General features: G+C 38.4%; 1 protein-coding gene across 13 annotated transcripts in view; it reads right to left on the bottom strand.

Moving 5' to 3' along the window:
* Lingo2 (leucine rich repeat and Ig domain containing 2) overlaps positions 1–21453 on the bottom strand; it is a 1315053-nt gene that overhangs the window by 167854 nt on the left and 1125746 nt on the right. For 12 of the 13 annotated variants that reach the window (XM_087548872.1, XM_087548874.1, XM_087548871.1 and 9 more), the window contains one exon: positions 17535–17692. The gene's annotated coding sequence lies outside the window, so the exon portion shown is untranslated. 13 annotated transcript variants of the gene reach the window in all.

Consider the following 21453-nt stretch of genomic DNA (forward strand, 5'->3'; position numbering starts at 1 on the left):
TAGGAAAAGCACAAAGTAGTCTATATCTATATTTTCTTCCATCATCCCCAAAGCAGCATCTCCAAGTGAACAAATCCCAAATCAATAAACTTTCTGTAGGTACATGTGGTGGTTTGAATGAGAATGCCCCCATAAGTCCACACAGACTTATATGCTTAGTCCCCAGTTGTTTAGAAAGGATTAGGAGATGAGAGGATTAGGAGATGAGACCCTGTTGGAGGAGGTGTGTCACGGGAGGTATGCTTTGAGGCTTCAAAAACTATCACCAGCCCCTTTCCCCCGTTGTGTGTGTGTGTGTGTGTGTGTGTGTGTGTGTGTTGATGTGTGTGAGTGTGTGTGTCTGTCTGTCGTCCTGCCTGCCTGCCTGCCTGTCTGTCTTGTCTGTCTGTCTTTCTCTTTGCACAATGCCTGTGAAACAGGATGTAAGTTCTAGGCTACTGCTAGAGCATGATACTAGTCTGCCACCCTACTCCTCACCATGGCGGTCATGGACTTACGTTCTGAAACAGTAAGCAAGCCCTTAAGAAAATGTTTGTCTCTTATCAGTTGCCTTGGTCATGGCCTTTCCTCACAATAATAGAATAGTAACTAAAATGTTGTATCTCACACAATGCTGTGTTTGACAGAGAGTATCAGCACTTCATCCTATGGGTCTAACATGAGGAAAATATGCTCTGATATTCCAAAGGCCCATGCATTTTATAAGGCATGCAAAGTTTCCATATACACTTTAGTCAGGGGTACTGATGTTTTTCTTTTGAATACCCCCATACAGTTAAGAAGCTAAGCATTGGAACTGGTGCTCCAGTTTCATGCCTTTCTTTAGCAACATTAGTGATGAACTCATTCTGGAAAGGATACCTCAGTACCATGCCTCCTTCCTACTCAATGAAGCCCTAAAGGGTAATTTGACATTCTTAAAAGGGAGCAAGTGAAGTCATTCTCACACTTAAGCTAAGACTGCATGGAAATCTAGCACATCCTTGGTGGTCTCTTTATAGAAAGAGGAGATTAGACATAGGTGCAGACTAATTGCAGAAAATCCACTTCGGAAGTCATTTCTTCAGAAGTAATTAGAAGTTAACTAGACATATCTAAACCAATGATATGATATTTTAAGATTTTAATAACAATCTAATTAGGTTCTACGATTAAAAGTTTAACATTATTTCTGAACTCTTAAAAATTTCCAATCCAATCCATAATTAAATCTTATTTCTCCCAGAAGAGAGAGTAGGAACTTCAGTGTAAGCCACTGAAGAAGACGACCCAACCAGAAACAAGGCCTGTCTCATTGGCATGCTCCACTGTCTTCACAACGTGATTAGCATTGGGGATATAGACAAGCCTCACCTTGACTGAGCTATTCGGCTAACCAAGTACTGACGAATGTCATCAAAATGGCCTGAGAAACGGGAGGAGGTAGGGATGGGATAAGCCAGGCAGAGTGTAAGAAATGGTTTCAAATACACCTTATTAAGGCTTCTGTTAAGTTATCCTTAGGATACATTCCATCTAAAAATCATCAATACTCCATATTTTCTTGCCATAGTTTCTTTGTTTCAGAGGATGTGTTTTGGAGCACTTAAACTTTTATCATGTAAAATATTTATGTCCTTGTAGTGTGGGTCTTTCTCTTTTACAGTATATGAGTGTTGGCCACTGGCAAGAAACATGAACTGAATGGAAAATTGTCAAGAAGTTCAAGTAAAATATGGGGTTTTCAGAGTATCAGTCGATGGGTGTTATCTATTGAAGATGCTGCATTAGTAATTTTTCTGCTGCTGTGATAAAATACCATTAACCAAGGCAACTTATCTAAAGATGAGTTCTTTTGGGTCTAGATTTCAGAGGGATGGGTTCATTATGCTAGGATTGCATAGCACCAAATGGCAGGCGTGGCAATAGTGTTAGAAACCTGAGAGCTCACATCTTCCCACTCAAGCGTGAAGTGCAGTGAGGTGTAGAAGCGGCAAGAGGCTTTTTCTTCTCAAAGCCAAACCCCAGAAACTTCCTGCGTCAAAGTCTTACTTCCTGGACCTCTTTGAACAGCACCAACCAACAGGGGATCAGTGTGTAAATCTGAGCCTATGAAAGCCATTCTGCTCTAGCCACTACATATGTGAAGAGTAGAGTATAAAACCAGGCAGGGATATTATATGAGATATGGCAAGTGAGACATCACCCAAGCTGTCACCCATTTTGTGTAGGGTCAGTAGATTGTTTGTAATGTAGAAATGTTTTGGTAATGGGATGGTACTGGGATGGGCAGTATCTTACTTTTCTATTGTAATAAAAATATCTGAAATAAGGAAGTTAGGGGGAAATGGGTCTATTTTGACTTACTATTCCAGGAAGGAGAGCAAAGGAAGGATTGGTGACCTCACATGAAGCCAGCTCACCACCCTGCATTCTCAATATGGAACTAGATAATAAGGAATGAGGGTAGGTTATAAACACTCAAAACCTGCCCTCAAAGCCTTAGTCCAGCAAGCCTCCATTTCCTGAAGGTCCCACAATCCCCCAAATAGTGCCACAGGTTGGGAACAAGAATGCAAACCCATTCGTCAATAGGGGACATTTTATATTCAACATATTACAGGAGGAAACAGTGAATATGACTGTATTATGAACAGAAGAGAGGAATACATAAATTTTCAAGTTAAAACTTGTTGAATGTCTTCAAAACATATTTTATGTTATTGGAAATGTACACAAACCCCAGGTCTCATGGACTCTGAATTCAATGTGTAATGTTTTAACTATAGAAAAACAACAAAGATAGGGCCTTAGCAGAAAAACTAGTATTACTAGTTGAATTAGTCGAATTACCAGAGGCCTTTCCTTGCAGTTGACACTTTTCATGTTTCCCTTCTATGAAGATGCATCAACTCCTATTGCATGTCCTGAAACTAACAATATTAGTAATAAATGTGTCTAATAATTACATCTAATCTGTTATTTGAATGGCAAAAAAGCTGAATGAAAAGCCAAAAGACTATTTTTTTTAAATGTGCAATTTGGTCTTTCCCAATAAGAATAGTATATAATGAGCTAGTTATATAATTCATCTGTGAGTGAGGCTAAAATACTGGGTAGGTAATAGCAATGTAAAGCTATGCTTCCCTCACATGATTGATGCCTCACTACTCATTATATTCTACTCATTATATAGTCTATGAATGACTATGTATGGTCATTCATAGTTCCTTACATAGGAAGAACCAAAATGAGAGAACCTCTACGGCAATTGCACATAAAATTACCTTCAGCCTCTCTGTTGCTCGCTGACGTCCATATTGATATGCACTGCTCCATTGTCTTTACTGAATCAATGAAACAGATGCTTATAATCTCCTTCAGTAGTTGACATTTCAAGATTCATGTCCTTATTGGGATTAAGCTTACCATAGCACTTTGCTTCTTTTAACTTACAGTCTCAGTTTTCTGTTCTTTATACCCATAAACATTACGTTTCCATAGTGTATTTGAGAAAGCATTGCATCAGTCAATGTAAGGACTAACAGGATGTATAGGTGGGGTCATTATGAAAGGAAGCCAAGAAGTAAATGGTTCCCCCTTGGATGGCTTCTTCAATCATAGTTCATTTTTTTTCAACTATAGGCTCACAATATTTTCACAAGAATTCCTTTAAAGGAGGAATAAAATGAAGCTATGAGAATCATTGCAGACCTTAGGCCATGAAACAAGGAAGGAAGGCAATATAATGAAGCCAGTGCTGGGCATGTCCTGATGCCTAGTCCAATTCAACACCTATATTGCCATCTTTCCTCCTCTAGGCAATTTCTCTCTACAGTCAGACCTTGGCTATACTATTGATTGTCTGCTTGCTCTGGGACAAAATGTGGAGCTATGCTTTTTGGCTTTTGATTAATTAGTTCTGAATTTGCTAAAAGTGATATATTTCTAGCAAATATTAATCTACAAAATTAAAGTAAGATGCGCACTTCAAAATAAACTGTATACATGATTTTAAAGAGGTCACTTCAAGGCTACTGCTAAAGGGGAAAAATGGCTTCTAATTGCTTTCTACTGTACATGCTGCACAGCCTAATACCTCACAGTGTGAAAAGTAAATTAGAACAACTTTTCATTGACAAAGATTAAACTTTTTCATCATTCTTAAATTCCTGGGGATTTCCCCCACTGGTTCTATGTGTTTTAAGCTTTTCAATTAAATCTCCTGGGTAGTGGTTACAAGAATGCCCACTGACAAGGGAATATTGGTATCTAAAAAAGCTAAACTCTTCCAGAAGCTGCTGTCTTTAGTTTTTTCCAGGAAATGCTGAATCTCTCAGTAAGGGTACCTTATCAGTACTCACTGCTAGAAAGCCAAGGGCAGGCTACCTTACCCTGCCATTAGAACTGAACTCATAATAAATTTAGCTTTCGAAGGGAAAGTTTGTGAAACGTCAGGAAGTCAAACACAGTCAACCTTGATAACCAACTTGTTTTCCCTGGAATAATTTATTTTGACATTTGGGCGTATGCACCAGGAATACAAACTCTAGTGAATATGGCACTATAGATTTGTAGGACAAAAAAGAAACTCCTGCTTTCCAATTTTCCATCAGCTTTTCCTCCGGTTCACCTTAATTCCTCCCACCGAGGGTTTTGAAAGCTTCTGTGGGTTGCCAAGGAGGACGTGCTGGCAGCCGTTCTGTCCCTGGACTGGACCAGTCAATTAAAATCAGCTTAGGAAAAGCATGGGAAGAGATGCATTTTTTTCTATAAAATATTTTTGGTGGGGTTTAGAGAAAAGACAGCTTTCAACTTTAAAGAGTATATATGCTTGAATGATACATCAAAACAACCATGAGGGCAATGGTGGCTTAGATGATTGTTGCCAAAATATAATAATATTTTAAATCCAAGTATTAATTCTGTTGAATAAAAAAAACACACCCACACAAGACAGGGAAGGTAATCCCTTGCTGCCAGGAATGAGGTAAAGAATTCATTTACGAAGTCTTTATTTCCTAAAATTGAACCTTGCCTGAAGCAAAAGAGCCTTTTCAAGATGTCACAGACAAGAAGGGAGGGCACGCAGATCAGCAATTTTATTTTAAAATATGCTGTATCTGTTTAATTAGTTTCATAACTAGGATTACTGTGAGAGACTGCATCTGGGAAGGCAGTGAGAATGTTGATTCTTTGTGTGTGCGTGTGTGTGTGTATGTGTGTGTGTGTTTGTGAATGTGTGTATGTTTGTGTATGTATGTGTGTGTTTGTGAATGTGTGTATGTTTGTGTGTGTGTTTGTGTATGTATGTGTGTGTTTGTGAATGTGTGTGTGTTTGTGTGTGTGTGTGTGTGTGTGTGTGTGTGTGTATCTAAATGAATACCATAGAATAAGTTCAGTTCAGAGCTGTTAGGCATTTACAGCCCATAGCTCCAGTTGTAAAGTGGGCATTCTAGTTGACAAAGGCAAACAACTTCATCTCTCTTATCGCTCATAAAATCAGCAAAAAACATTGAGAAGATCATTTCCAAGCAAATGTCCACAGTCACTTAGACTGAGTACAGGTACTTTGAAAACAGAACACAGGATAATACCAGACATATGTCAGTAAAATGGGGACATGAGTTAACACGCAAACATGGAGGTGGGTTTGAGGCAGAAAAGTGTTGGAGAGCTGACATATTTCAGAGTGCTGTTCTGGAGCTGGCTTCACCATGCAGGCTGCTTTGTGGATTTTGGAGGATCCACAGTCTGTTCATCATATTTGGCTTTACAACTTTCTTCAGCTTCCCTGAACTAAAATATGCTTGGGACCTAATGGTAAGTACCTAAAACAAAGGTATATATCAGTTTTCAAATTTATATTAGCCCTGATATCAAGAAGCATTATTAATATATACTTTTGTTATTCTGAAGGAATTTGAATATATATCTCAATAGGTGAAACCTATTCTTTAAATTTCAGTGGAGAATTGGAAGAATATTTGTAAAAATTAGTAAGGAAAAAGAATTTTATTTACATGTGCTGCCGTGAGCTGTAGAACAATGGTCACAAGTCTTTGCATCTCATATCACCTATAGATAGTGCTCAGATAGTTTACTGGGTACACCTGTAAGCTCAGACCTCCTAGGAGGAAGAATCAAGGATTAGAGGATTGGTAGTTCCAGGCTAGCCTTGAATACACGACAAGTATCTACTTTTTTAAAAAGGGAGGGGTGTGTGTGTGTGTGTGTGTGTGTGTGTGTGTGTGTGTGTGTGTGTGTGTGTATCTATTTCTCTGTTTCTTTAGTTGGGTTGGCTGTGGTTTCTTTTAGACAATGGAATACAGGTTAGTCTGTGTGAGCTCCTGATCTGGGCTCCTTCTTCACTTCGTAGCTGAATTTCTATTTGTACTCTGCAGACTCTGAGCTGCCCTGTGAACAAGCCCAGATTGGCTTTCTGGGTGATGCCACAATGCTGCTTGCACTGATCCTATTGTAACAGCTAGCCAGAACAAGGGGCTGAGTTGCTAAACTATGATCTCAGACATATGAGTGAGCTTAATGAAGCTCAGCACAAGAACCATTAAGCGAGCAAATGGAGATTGCTGACCAATAAACAGTCTCTGGTTTGATCCAAGCTATGGACTTGCTTGTTATACTATGAAAAAAAAGCCTGATTGATATATGCAAGCAGAATTAAAATGAGAAAGCTATTACTACTTGGTGTCATGATTTGGCTCTGAAGGGTCACCTGAAATATATATGTATTTAAATTCTGCTTCCCAGTCGATGGCACTATTGAGAGGAGACTGGAATACGTGGTGTTGAACATTATCATTGGTTAAACCTGGTAGTGTGTTCATAGCTGAAGGACCTTTTAAGACAGGGCTTCACTAGAAAGATACCTTTGAAGTGTGTGGTTTGTCCTGAGACTCTTCTTACTTTTCCTGGTCACCTTTTCTTCTCCCTCTGCTACTCTTTACTTTTCTTCTTCCCCTTTCTTTCTTCACTTTTCAAACTGGCATGGGATAAAAACACAATCCTATTCTGCCATGCTCCTTTCATAATCATATTCTGCTTACCAGAGGGCCACAGCAATAGGTTCAAGTGGCCTTGGAAGAAACATTTCAAATTTTTTGTCAAAGTAAATATTTTTCTTAATACTATTTTGAGATTATAATAATTAGAGCATTTTTCTTCCCTTCCACCCTTCAAACCCTCCAAGAAATTCTCTCTCACTTTTCTTCAAACTCAAAGCCTCATTTTTTTTTTATTAACTTGAGTATTTCTTATATACATTTCGAGTGTTATTCCCTTTCCCGGTTTCCGGGCAAACATCCCCCTCCCCCCTCCCCTTCCTTATGGGTGTTCCCCTCCCAACCCTCCCCCCATTGCCGCCCTCCCCCCATAGACTAGATCACTGGGGGTTCAGTCTTAGCAGGACCCAGGGCTTCCCCTTCCACTGGTGCTCTTACTAGGATATTCATTGCTACCTATGGGGTCAGAGTCCAGGGTCAGTCCATGTATAGTCTTTAGGTAGTGGCTTAGTCCCTGGAAGCTCTGGTTGCTTGGCATTGTTGTACTTTTGGGGTCTCGAGCCCCTTCAAGCTCTTCCAGTTCTTTCTCTGATTCCTTCAACAGGGGACCTATTCTCAGTTCAGTGGTTTGCTGCTGTCAAACCTCATTTTTATTACTGTTCTCTCTCTCTCTCTCTCTCTCTCTCTCTCTCTCTTTCTCTCTCTCCCCTTCTCTCTCTCTCTCAAACACACACACACACACACACACACACACACACACACACACACGTACACACACACACATCCACTCAGTCTGTATAAGGTTATATATATATATATATATATGTATATATATATATAACCATTTGTTACTACAGAAAATCACAACCAATCAAAAATATAGGGTTTTGGAGTCTAGTACCGATGAATACATCTGTCAAACACTCCTGTACCTAAGGGTCAGGAAACATTGTAGAATAGGGGGCAGGCAGATGTTAAGAGCCAGAGGATCAGGGAGTTTCCTTTGAGATTATTTCTCAGAGCAATACTGGAATCTACACCAAAATAGTCTCACCAGTATAATTTCCCCAATTTATGAGCTGAAGAAGGATGAAACTGATGGATGCTAAACTGGGTGTCAGAAGCTCCTGGAGCTTCAACCTTGCACCAAGTGCTATAGGAAACCAAAGGAAGCTAGAAGCAGGAGAGATGCTCTTTTCTAGGGAAGAACATAGCAAAAGACATTTTCTTCTATATACTTGCATGGATATTTTGTCACAGTGATGAAAGGAAAAATGACTAACAAAAGTAGGAAATTACTACTCTATCTTTCTTGAATATGGAAATCATTGAAGATGTACATGATGACAAATAATAGGTATAACTACCCCCCCCCACACACACGCACACGCATACAGATGGATGCATGAATAAGAGATTGTTAACTACCGAGCTCACCAGCAATTGAAAACATCTACTCAGGCATTGATCAGCCCGCCACATGCACATCCTCCAAGAGCATAGGGTCCCAGAATCAGTCATCACTGCAACCTGATTGCAATTAGTGTTAGGAGTCTGACTGAAACACTTTATTCTCTGGGTATACAGTAATAGATATCTAGAGAGAAAGTGAGAATATGGATGAACAGCTGAGGACAAAAATACTCCTCTGCTTTTCCTCCTCTCCGGAACTGTTCCAAAACACCAGGGGGTAGTTTTTCTAGTCTTGATGAGAAGTCTCACTATTTGGAAGTGCTCAGAAGATGTGCTCTCCAGGGAAGCTCTCAAAATATATGAGAAGGAAATTGCTGTTCTCCTCATTCAGCATATATCCCTTGGTGTCCTGTTTGCTCCAGCAACTGTTTTAGGCACTGAATGTATCACAAACAAACAAAGAAATGCTCAGCAGAGGGCTACTCTCTAGTCTGAGAAGAAGCATTTTAATAATGAAATCCGACAGAAATAAATGAATGATGTGCTCTTTGGTACAGTGGCAGCCTGATGGTTGTCATGGTAATTAGCTGCTCTCAAGGCCTGAATCACAGAAGAGCTTAATGCCTGGTATTGTAAACATGGCCAAAGCCCATAACTGTCGAGATCATAGACCCAGAAGGGAAACTGTTAGCAGTGTTTCACTAACCTTTTCCAAACTGCTTTTGCAGTATTCGTTTATACCTATAGGGTTGTGCTGTTCTCAACTTTGGTCAGGTAAGCATTTGTTTTTCCTGATGGGGGTAGGAGTAATGCAGTTCATAACTGCAGGTACAAGGTTACTCTGTGAGTTCTCAGCTGTAGGTGGATAAAGTTTATCAGCTTCCTTCCTCTGAAGGTTCAGATATCATCAAGGAGAGAGCGAGCAGGAAATATTGAAAACACAGATGGTATGAAGGAAAGCGTGTGAGGCCTTCATCACATGGCTGTGGAACAAAGTACTGCATTGGTGGTTCTTACACAACACATGCATGGATAGTCAATATCTCAGCACAGATGGGGGATGGTCTCTCAAGGTCCCAGTGCTTTCACAGCAGCTATTGGTGTGTGAGAGCAGCTGAGGAGGGAGGAGTCACCATCATTGGGGTTTATCCTCTCTGGTAGGTTGCTCTAGGCCAAATGGACATCCCAGGTGGATATGGCAAGCACTAATTAAATTCTGGGGGTTAATAATTGTGACAATAATAAAACAGAACAGGAAGTTTGGAGGCTTATTGTTCATACGAAATGTTTTCCTTTCTACATCTTAGTCCTGCCTCCTGATTCTGCATCTACTCTCTGCATGTGCAAAGAACTCATGGTGTCTGAACGGTCTGCATTTTTATCAATTATCATTATTATTTACAATGTTCCAAACACTTTTCTCTATTTCTTAATTCTTACTCCTAGTCAATTGTGATCCTTTAAGTTTCATTTCACTCTTCCACAGCTTCTTTGATTTTCTAATTATTCATATATATATATATGTATATATATAGTATCACACACCTAAGAAATTGGGCCTTCTGCATATTTGCATGGTTGAGGTTTTCCTCCTAATACTCAGACTTTTATGAGTACCAAAGTCATGTTTATTTAGATTGAAATTGTCCTCAGGACTAGGTGGAATGGTTAATATAAAAGTCATAATGCTCTTTAAAAATCTTCACGCTATTCATCTCCTTAAAGGTAATCATTTTGTGTTCTAATTTTTTCTGGGACTTGGGTCCATGACTCATTAAGGTTTGTTCACCTCTAATCTATGACTGCTTTTACTTTCCATGTTTTGGGGTATCCACCACACCTCACATACTTATCTTAGTAATCCCCATTGCTTTACTTCCAATGCATTTCACTTCCACTCTAGTATCTATAGAGAAGACTGTTTCATAGGTTTTATGAGGAAAGTGTACTATGGGGAACCTTTTCTAAGCCATACAATGAGTAAAGCACAGAGGCCACTGCCAATTCACCAATAGTTTTAATTGCTACGTAAGGTCATCCAGTTTCCAAGCCGTCATTCATACTTCATATCCAAGGATGCTGTGCACTTTTTCTTCTTGATACATCAAACATCCTGTATGCTTGTCTACTTCTGGGGGTAAATGGTGAATCCTTAAAGATACTGCAATCTCTCCTACACTTATCCCTTCTGAGAAAAAGTACAAAGTACAGAAGCTAACATATGGATTTCAGCTTCAAAAACAGCCTGCGAAAAGGTTAAATCTGCTTTCCATCACAAAAAACCACCACTACCACCTGCACCACCACCATCATCACTATTGTATGGTGTATATGTGTTGAAAATTTACACTCTCTAGTAGCTCTATGGAGGTCAGAGGACAACTCTGTAGAGTCAATTCTCTCTACATTTCCAGGGCTTCTGAGTATTGAACTCATGCCTTCATGCCTGTTCAGGCATTCACTTCATTTTTCAGGACATAGAGTGGCAGGATCTAAACTATAGTCTGTAAGAGTTGTTTTGAAGTGAACACCGATATGAGAATAAGAGCCTCGTGAGTTTGCTGATGCTCAGATGGAAACAAAAAGCCAGGGACACTGCGGAAACTTGCTTAAATGGGTATAGACAGGCTTGCGAGCTTCCTCCAGACTAGCCTTCCCTTTGGACTTGTTTCTGAATGCTCTCTCCTAGTACCTAGTTACTCAAGCCCAAGTGCCATCTTTGAAAGGGAAGACAGACTATGAGGCTTCTTTAATGGTCATAATTAGGTCATTTCCCTTATAAAAAAGCACAAAGGAAGAAAAAAGCATAAAGAGAATGCAGCATGATCTGCCTCGCTCTTAGAGAGAAAATCACTTCTGAAAACTCTTCACACAGGGAATAGTGCCTCAGCTGTTGAATAGCATGCCACACGTGATCCATCAGTTTAATCTTTTGGTACAATCCCATGTATGAAGTGACGCTCAGGTCAAATTTCTTTTTACATTAGCTATTGATCTTTTATGCTCACTCCCCGGCACCTTCATCTCACTTAGATCACTTCTAACGTTGATAGCAAATTCAGCAATGAGAAGGAAGAAAGTGGAAGAACGAGACTCTCATGGGAAAGTGTAACAGTCTGAGGCCCAGGCTTCTTGCTATTTGCCTGCTGGGCTAGTTTTGTGTAGACCAGATAATAATAATAGTAGTAGTAGTAGTGATAATAATAATAATAATAATAATAATAATAATAATAATACAAACGGAGAGTGTTTGGTCCTGGCAGCAAGGATCTCAAAGGATGAAAACTAGTAAACCATTGCCATTTCCCATCAGCCTCCAATTTCAGCACTTTGGTCTTTATATATTATTTAACATAAGCTCGCCATCATGAATATTCTTCACTACTCCAAACATGAGGCTTTATAGTGTCATAAAGGTATGCCAAACTATAGAACCTAATATATGGGTTTCAGCCTCAAAAATAGCCTAAGAAAGGGTTAAATCTGCTTTAAAAATCATAAAAACCACCACCATCCCCATTACCACCAGAGCACAGCTGCCACTGCCACCATCATCATCACTAGTGTATGGTGTGTTCATGTTGGAAACTCATACTCCATGATGGCATTATGGAGGTCAGAGGACAACTCTGTAGAATCAATTCTCTCTACCTTTCCAGGGTTTCTGAATGATTGAACGTATGCCTTCAGGCCTGTAGAGCAATATCTTCCCTAATGAGCCACTGTGTTGATCCTTTATTTCCAAAGAGCAGAAGTAAAATAGACTGACATCATCAGTTCTTATATGACTCTAAATGAATTACACAAAAAATAATTGCTCTGGGGAACTTTTAACTCTGACCAGCTGTTTCATATTTTAGGAAGAAAATAAGCAGGGTGGATTTTGCTAGCTCAGAATAATTGTTCTTCTGATCATCTATTAATTCAGCAAATATGTCTAGCCTTTCCCCAATGGGGCTTAAAATGTGTTAGGCAAATGGTGGATGAGTGATTATTTTAGTATGGCCAACTTAACATAAAGTTCATCCAGTTAATTGCTGCAAAATATATTCTCCCCTCATTAAAAATAGACAATGGCAATGTCATACTAGAGATATACAAAACTTTTGAAGTTCTATAGTAAGGAAAGATATATTATTTCTGAAGAAGTGGTAGCATATGAGTATGGTATTTGAACCATACTGTAGAGGATATGGTAAATCAACAATAGCAAAGTTAAAATTAAAACATCAAGAATAAAGACACTGGATGGGAGAGCTTCAAATAGGCCAGGCCGAGAGCTGAGTGTGGGTGCTTGAATGGAGAATAAAATGTGATCCTTTTATTCTAAATGAGGAGAATTTTAGATGCCTGTCCTGAGCCTACTTTGAAGCCACACAATGTATAAGTAATACATGAAGATGTTTCTGTTTTCCTCAAACTTTATGCATTTTTCAAACATATAAAGGGATTTATAAATTCACTCTTTATAATGAATTCATAAATATATTGGTAAGCACCAGGAAACACTTCTAACTGAACAGAATTAAAAAAACATATCAAGTTCCGTAATGCTCAGAAGGCAAGTGTGTATGAAAGTGAAGAAGGTGTAGAGTGGACCTTAGCTGACTGGGATTTTAGAATCACTGATTACTGATTATTTGTCCAACAGATAAAAATAGACACAGGTTCTAATTGTAGTAGAGATAAACAGGTGTATGTACATCCAGCCTTAACTATAAAATCATAGTTAATGATTATAATACATAATCAATAAGTAAATGAATAAATAAAAAAATCAGAGTAACGTCAGTGTTATTCATGCTAAGTTTTGAAAACACACAACATTCACCAGAAAGATTCTGTCAACACATTGAGTATGCTTCCAGCATGGGCTACAAACTAAATACACAATAAATATACTACAAAATAGGAAACATTCCCCACCATTTTGAGAAGAGGCTCGCTTTTCTTGAGTCCCTGATAACTGAAGACTGAATTGATTCTGGCAAAGTCTGAGTCTTAGGAAGTAACCATCAGAAGTCAGAGTTTCAGCACCCGGGATAGCAGCACCAGACCCAAGTTGTAAGGCCTGGATTAAGATAACTCCAAATCTAATGAGGGATTCAGGAAACGTGAGTTTAAATGTGAGACAGCTGAGTTCTAAAGTCTGGAACATCAGCTTAGCTGTCTGGCCCTTCTGTGTTAAAAATTACAACTGTCTTCATTATTTATCAAGTTAAGATAATGCTTTTCCACCTGTCTCTAGTAAGTGAAAAATGAACCACCCTCAGTTACCTACCCAGCAAAAATATGAGTGTTGAGGAAAGCAATCAAATAAACAAGCTCACTGCAGCTCTATCCTCAAGTTCAAAATAAATTAATCACAATTAATTAATTTACAGTATACCACATTTTTTCCTTAGGTTCATATTATGGGGGAAAAAGTGGAACAAACAAAAACTGCAATTTGCTCTGAAAAGTGTTGAGATATACTTAAAATTCCAGTCAGAAATGGTACCCTAAAAGGTAATATGGCAACTTAACAAGTACATTTCCCTTAAAACAAACTAACGAGAAATAGGATTGATGCTAATGGAACTGAGGAAGGAATTAAATAGAGTATAAAAGCTTATTCTGCTATCCCAAGCACAAAGAGATGTGGAAAACCAATCTAAGGTAATTCAGTTCATCACAAAAACACATTGTTCAATTGGAGGTACTGTGAATAATACCTTAAGGCCTGTCACAAGAGATGGGAACACTCTTTCTTTTATTCTTTTATTCTGAAGCAATCTCTTTGTGAAAGTTTATTTGTATAGCTAACAATCTGAATGAGGGAGCGCTTGTGAGGATGTGTGCACTGTTATTGTTGCCAAGGAAACGGGGTCTTAATTTCTAGTGGCTGAATGCCAAGGAAAACAGGCTACAGAGGGACAGAAGAAACTTCATGTGACTGCATTTGTTGGAAATATTCCATGTTTTAAAAGACTGCTTTAGAGCTCAAAATTGGAACAGTGGAGTCTTCCTTTCCCACCTCTTATACTCTTGGATTAAATGCAACACAAATAGCACTTTGATTTTTAGTTGATGTAACAGGATGGTGATTATCATTCAATTTTTTTTGTACTTAAAATAGAAAAAATAATGAATGCAATTCCTGTGGAACTAACACATAATTATCCTTTTGACAGATCTAACCAGTTTCGGGGTGGCGAGCTAACAGTTTCAATTTACAAGGTGGTTCTTGCCCAGACCTGGTATTTGTGTGCCTTGTGTGGTATTATTTGGTGGCTCACCATAGTCCTACATTCACAGGAAGAGAAGAAACAAAAACTCAATCATCATATTAAAAAATACAGATTATATCGATTTATTTAAAATTTGTTGGCGTTGATTTGGGATTCTTTGGGGGAAGGGAGGGTTTCTTTACCTAAAAGCTAATATTTTTAGACATTAGTGATGACTTTGGGGTTTTGAAATCAAAATCAATTGTAGTCTATAATAAATCTGTGGCAAAAATCCTATAGAACATAGTAGAAAGAAATAGGAGAAAAGAGTATGAAATACAGGGGAAAGTGCCGTGCGGAAAAACGTGTGTAATGCCTCACCCCGCAGAGGCTATTTTTCCCCCTCCAGCAGCACACAGATTCTTGGACAAGTTGACTCATCTGTAACCAAAGTTGACGTAAATTTCAGATACTGGTGAATAGCTTTAGTTTTTCTTCAGCCACACAATGGAGGCTGACCCTGAAATGGTCCCTCTTCTTACTCTTACAAAGGGTTTAGCCTCTTTAAAATTTAAATTTTGTTATCTTTGATTCTCTTTACTTCTTTCTGCATTCTTAATCTCCGTTGAGTTTGGTTGCATTTCCACAGTACCTTCTGAGAAACAGAAAGACCTCGTCCTTTTTGTACCTGGAGGTACTGCAGCCAGTAGATAGGCAATCTAAATGAAATCAGCTGAGTCTTCCAGCAGTGAGCTACAGGACAATAGGACAAAAAAAAGTGGAAAATGTGTCCGTATAAGAATCCTCCACAGAGAAATACCCTACCACTTCTGAAATATATCTTCGAGAAATTGCTTTACTTGAGGAAAAATAAAAGCTCTTCTAAAGATTACCAAATAATGGAAATCCAGGTGCCTCAAAATCCAGTTTCTTCCCCTTATCCAACTAGAATACAAATCTGTGGAAATAGGTGTGAAGACTTCCGGATGACTGAATTATGTATTCAAACTCTCTGTTATTAAAATAAAATCTTGCAAATGTAATACTTAATGCTCCTTTACATTCATAAGAATGGAAAAATTTATAAAGTGGCCAAGTATGAGTGCATTTTAGTTATTCATTTTTTAAATGGGAGAGAGGAAAGGATGAATGAACTTTCCTCAGAAATCTGAATCATGAGGGCTGCACTCCTAGACTTCAAGAAAGCAGAAGATGGGATCTCTTCTTAGTTTGTTCCCTTACCTCACTGTCTTTAGTGGCCTTAGACAGGATCTAAGATAGTTTAATACAAAACATGGCACTCTGTGCTTTATTAACATCTAGATTTATTGCAATTCATTAGAAAAACCATTAAAATAAATTTCTGCAAAGATAGATTTAACTCATATGATACTCTTGTAGCAATATAGGTTTTAGGATTATTAAAATGTTAAGAATTTCTTAATGAAATGTCTACATTTACAAATACAGAGATTAGAAGAAGAAAAGCTCACAAATATTGGTGCCTCAGAGGATTCCACCTAAAACCAGACCCTTACTTAAACAGGCACCTTGAGTGGTGGAACTCAGCATTTTTATCTTTGTGTATAGGGAAATACACCCATGTCTTTAGAGGCACTATCCATAGTCACACAGGCACCGATGGAGTTGGAATCACTGATACATGTCCATATCCTAAAACTTTATTCATTTACTTTTATCATGTTCTCATACAGAGGAATAACTCTGTTGGTTCAGTGTGACCATGTAATTGTTACTCCCCTGGAATGTCTTCCTGAGGGTAAGAGGCAAGTTATCTAAGAATGTCAGTAACTTACTCTTCATCTGGAGTTTCAATTTCCTATAGAAATTTTCACACAGCCAATGGAATGAAAGTGTCCCATTCATTCATTTTAGATGGTCCTCCTTGTGTTTCATTACCACAGTTGATTTAATAGCCAGTAGCTCCTTGTTTCTATAGAAATTTCTAATCCCATCTGCATTTGTTCTATTTATTATTTTGAAAATTATATTTAAAGCTAACATGGTAATTATACAACCAAAGTTTATGGATACAATCTAATATCAAACTTCAGGGTAGCTAAGCTTCTTCCTTTTAGATGATAAACATGTTCAGTTGTTTTCCATAATTGGTAATTTTACCTCTAAGTATGTAAGTTTGTATAAAAAATGGATTGTCTTCACATATTATATTGACAATAGTATAGACTGTAATATCTATACAGTCCTATTGAAAGGCAAGAAGCCAGTTATGGCTACTCAAACCAGTAATCCAAGTCTGCAGGAGTCAGAAGCCAGAGGATGGCTGATAGCTCAAGGTTTCCATGTGCTGGATATGGAGCCCTAGGCCTGTCTGGTTACAGAGTGAGGCTCTACGTCATCACACAGAAAAAGAGAAAACAAAGAAAGAGAGGAGAGGGAAAGGGGGAGCCAGTAGGGACAACTTCATCGTTTCTTTTGTAAAGTTATTTTAATCTAGTTCATTTAGCTATTCTTTAACTTTGTGATGCGTGCAGATGTGTATGTGGTGGGTCTCACATGCTGGAGCATGCTCTGCAGAGGTCAGCAGCTTCTACAGGTATGTTCTATCACTCTCCACCACAACATTTGAGACAGGGTCTCTCTCTGTTTTGTCTTGACTTTGGCAAGAACCAGGATCTCCTAAAGTCTATTCTCCAAGGCCAGGTTAAAAGTCCCTGCCTGACTGTTCACCGTCATTGTCCTTTTAATCTTTGAGATTAAAACATAATTATAACACTTATCAGTTCCCTTGCCTTCCTCCAAACCTTCCCACACACCTCTCCAGCTCTCCTAATATGTTGTGTATGTTTTCCGCTAATGGTTATTGCATGCATATATGTATACACACATATATTTCTGAACATACCCTATTGAATCCATATAACGTTACCTGTGTGTTGATTGTCTTTTAAAAGAACTGTGTGGGAGAAATAGTGGGAGTGGTGTAGTGGGTGCTGGCAATTTGAACTCAGGTCCTCTTGTTCTCACTGCAAGCTGTCTTATCCATCGAACCATCCCAAGGTTGCAGGTGTGATTGTTTTCATTTACCTGAGTAAACAAAGATCACATTTACTTCTTAGTGAGTTTGGTAGTAGTGCCCTTGGTTGCAGTCTATTGGCTGCCTGAGAACTGGGATCACAACTAACGTAGCTGTTAGCATTGCTTAGCAATGTTCTAGGGCATAGCTTCAGCAAGATGTGGAGCATACACAGGAAAAGAAAAATGGGATAAAAGAAGGATCCACATTTTTTTCTCCAGTAAACACTCTGACATTTCAATGAACTCAAATGCCTATAGAGAACAAATTAAGATATTTTCTTATAGCAATACTACAAGAAAAGATTGTTTTAATAATAATGATGTGTACAGTAAAACAGATATTGAGTATTCCCCATGCTAAATGTATAGAATGAAACAAAATCCTACATAAAAATTAACGCTGAAAACATCAGTGTCAGTGTAAAGTATAGAACATCCACAATTTGGAGCCAGATAGTACAAAACTCTGTATATATACATTCTTCACCTATAGCATTGGAGAGAATAGGAGGAGGAAAATAATGTGTGTATTTTCAAGTGACTCAACTATTTAAGCAACTCAATATTCAAGAAAAGCCATGGCAATGAATTCCAAAACCTTTCAAAAGTAGTCCATTCTATTGGCCTAAACTGGAATGAGGGACACGTGTTTTCTCCCATAATTAAAGATCACTATGGATGTGAGACATGTATTCATCTTAGCAATCTATGTTTATAAATGCAGTTGTTACAGAGACTACTATTAACAGATCTGCTCTCTTGTAACACATTAAAAACTGTTTTATCAGAATAATTTACGATACATTTTAGGGCATTCTGGAAATAGAAGGTATAAGGAATGTCATCCCAGATGTTGAAACTAGACCTTTATGGTTTCCTACGTGTTTATACACAGTCAAATGAAACACACCATGCAACTATTTCTAGTTGATTGCTGCAATGTCACAGGGTGACTTTGCTGGGAGGGCAAAGGTATCTGCTGTAGAGCTGCTGATGAGTAAGCAGCCTTAAAGTTTACAAAACCAGAACTTCATAGAGGGAAATAAGAAAATGTAGAAAAAAAATCCAAGAGGAAACAAAATGAATGAATGAAATCCATGTAACAAAATGGTGACATCAATGAAAGTCTTCATTAGAAAGCTTTAGATAAATCAACTGCTGGGAACAGTTAGCTTCAAATCCACTTCCAGAGGTTTCATTTTTATATTTCACAGATGGTTTTATCCCATCGTTTGTGAGAACCACTCTATGGTGAAAATTGAGTACCAACTGAACTGCATGCATCTCTACTCCCTAATCAGTAGGATCTTCAATTCAAATCATTCTACCTAATCTTAACACAGCCGATTTAGTTTCATAATTGTATTTATCTTCCTTTATTTATATGTGTATGTTCATGCTGGTCTGTATATGCCCAGCATGCAGAAAGCACTCCCAGAAGCCAGAAGAGGGCATTGTGTCTACTTGACCTGCAGTTACAGGCAGCTGTGAGCTACCCAACAAGGAAATGAATCCAGGTCCTCTGGGAAACAGTGAATGCTTCTAAGTGCTTCGTTACCTCTGCAGCACCAGAGGTGCCTCAGGCTTCATTATCACACTGTGACTTCAATATTGAGTCTCTCTATATTACAGAAAAAATAAATTTTATAAAAAGTAAAAGAATATCTCCTTTTTCTAACTAATCTAATGTAAAAACAAAAAACAAAAAACAAAACAAACCCCAAAAACCCCTGTGAGTTTCTTTTGCTCATTTTTATAACCAAACATTTGATATTACATTCTGTGCTGTAAATTTGGCTACTTGACTTATAATGAATGTTCTTTTTTATTTTTACAGTCAAAACTGTCAATGTTCAATGATTTTGGCTGCCACACAATTTGAAACTTAGGAAAACTACTAACTCAATCCCATCTTTTAGACTGTTTGCAGGTATTCAGTCAAAGATATATCTAAAGACCCCTGTCCCAGTGACCGCTGAGGCTTGAGGGGATTCGTTGAATGCCAGAGTTGCCCACAGGGCTCTACTACCTTACAGTGATGCCCTTAAAAGTTCAGTGCCTGTTCCTTCATGATCATGTCAGAGTGAAGCTTTCCCAAATGTTAACAGAATGCTTGAGATGGTTTGACAAAAACTCTTTATCAGTTGAAACCCACTAAATGCAGCCTGGAGGTGCTTACAGAAATGCTTACCCAGTTAGTTGCTTGTGGCTTTTCCAACTTAGAGGACTTAGCACATACACTAAGAAGACATAGACAAGCGACCTTCAACTTTTAATATGTGACAACTGAGACTGGAGAACTAAGATACAGGCGGTAGGATCTTACTGTCCTTCACAGAAAGGATTCTCCTGACCTTTACTTCATTTTGTTCCTCCTGAGGGAATTGAAGGTACAGGAAGTAAACACGAACTTAGACTTTCCTGTGGGTGAAGATTAAATTTCTTTTTAGAGCAGAGGTTCTCCACTAGTGGGTCATAGCCCCTTTAGGGATCACATATCAGATATTCCTGCATTCCAGATGTCTACATAATGATTCATAACAGTAGCAAAGTTATTGCTATGAAATAGCAACTAAATAATTTATGGTTGTGAGCCATCACAACCTGAGGAACTGTAGGGAAAGGGGTCAGCATCACCAAGGCATAGAACTGCTACGCTAGTGATTCACAAACCCCTGAGTCCTAAAGTGGAAGGAATGAAACTGAGGCTCCGACAAGCCTTTCTATATTCTTCCTTTTCACTCTGACCATCTAGAAGTGGAAGCTAATGTTCCTATCCCTGCATTTCAGGACCCTTTTCACTGCTTTGCTTAATAAAATACCATATAAATGGTACCGGGGGATGTTGGAGTCCAGTTCTCAGAGGGCTTGCAGTATTCCCAGTCATGTTCGAAAATTATAGAATGATTAATTAACATACCATTATAGTATTAATAAAGAGTTGCCTGAAGGAATATCAGGCACAATAGGCCTTTGCTAATACCATGTGAAGCAGATTTGAGATATTCTCCCCTATTTAGGCCTATCAAGTATGAAAGAGTTATGTATAAATACAGAACATTGTTGTTTTAAGCCATTAAATTTTTGGTTTTGGAGAGATTGTTAGGTAAAGTGTAACGAATAAGGGATTTCCAAACCCAGATTAGCATCTATACTGTACGACACTGACTTCTGTAACTATTCCTTTGCGGGGGACACCTTTGACTGAGTTAAGGGGTAGTAATCATGCAATTCTATATCAATGGAAAAGCAAAATTATAAAGTTTCTTCTTAGCATTTTAAATGAAAGTGCACAGAACTGATTTTTAATCTTTATTTTGTAGATAAAGAAAGGGAGAGCTAGAGATGTGGCATGAATGGTAGCTGGAAAGTTGTAAGCCTTGGATCAAAACTGTGTAGTCATTTCTAAGTTGAAGTCCAAGCTCTAAATCCAGGCATGTCCTTAAGTATAAATGTGCATGAAGTCCAGGCCAAGGCCACCTGAGGTCTTTTTATTGTCATATTGTTATCCAAGGTAACTGCTGGACACACCTTTTCTGCTACTGTGACTAGTCCAGCCAGTGTTGACTGTGAACTCTGTAGCCATCACCTTAGACAAACCTAGATGACACAAGGCCTTTATTGGCCATGATTAGCATGTAAATGAGTAATTTCATTCTGCTACATTCATGTGTATTCACTGCATAAACAGACAGTCTAATGAGAAGTTGCTTGGCTCCTGGGTATCCCAACATAGGTTCATCTTCTAAAGTTCATACAAGTCCAGGGAG

This window comes from Rattus norvegicus, chromosome 5, assembly GCF_021556685.1.
Source record: "Rattus norvegicus strain SHRSP/BbbUtx chromosome 5, alternate assembly SHRSP_T2T, whole genome shotgun sequence".
Classification (NCBI taxonomy): Eukaryota; Metazoa; Chordata; class Mammalia; order Rodentia; family Muridae; genus Rattus; species Rattus norvegicus.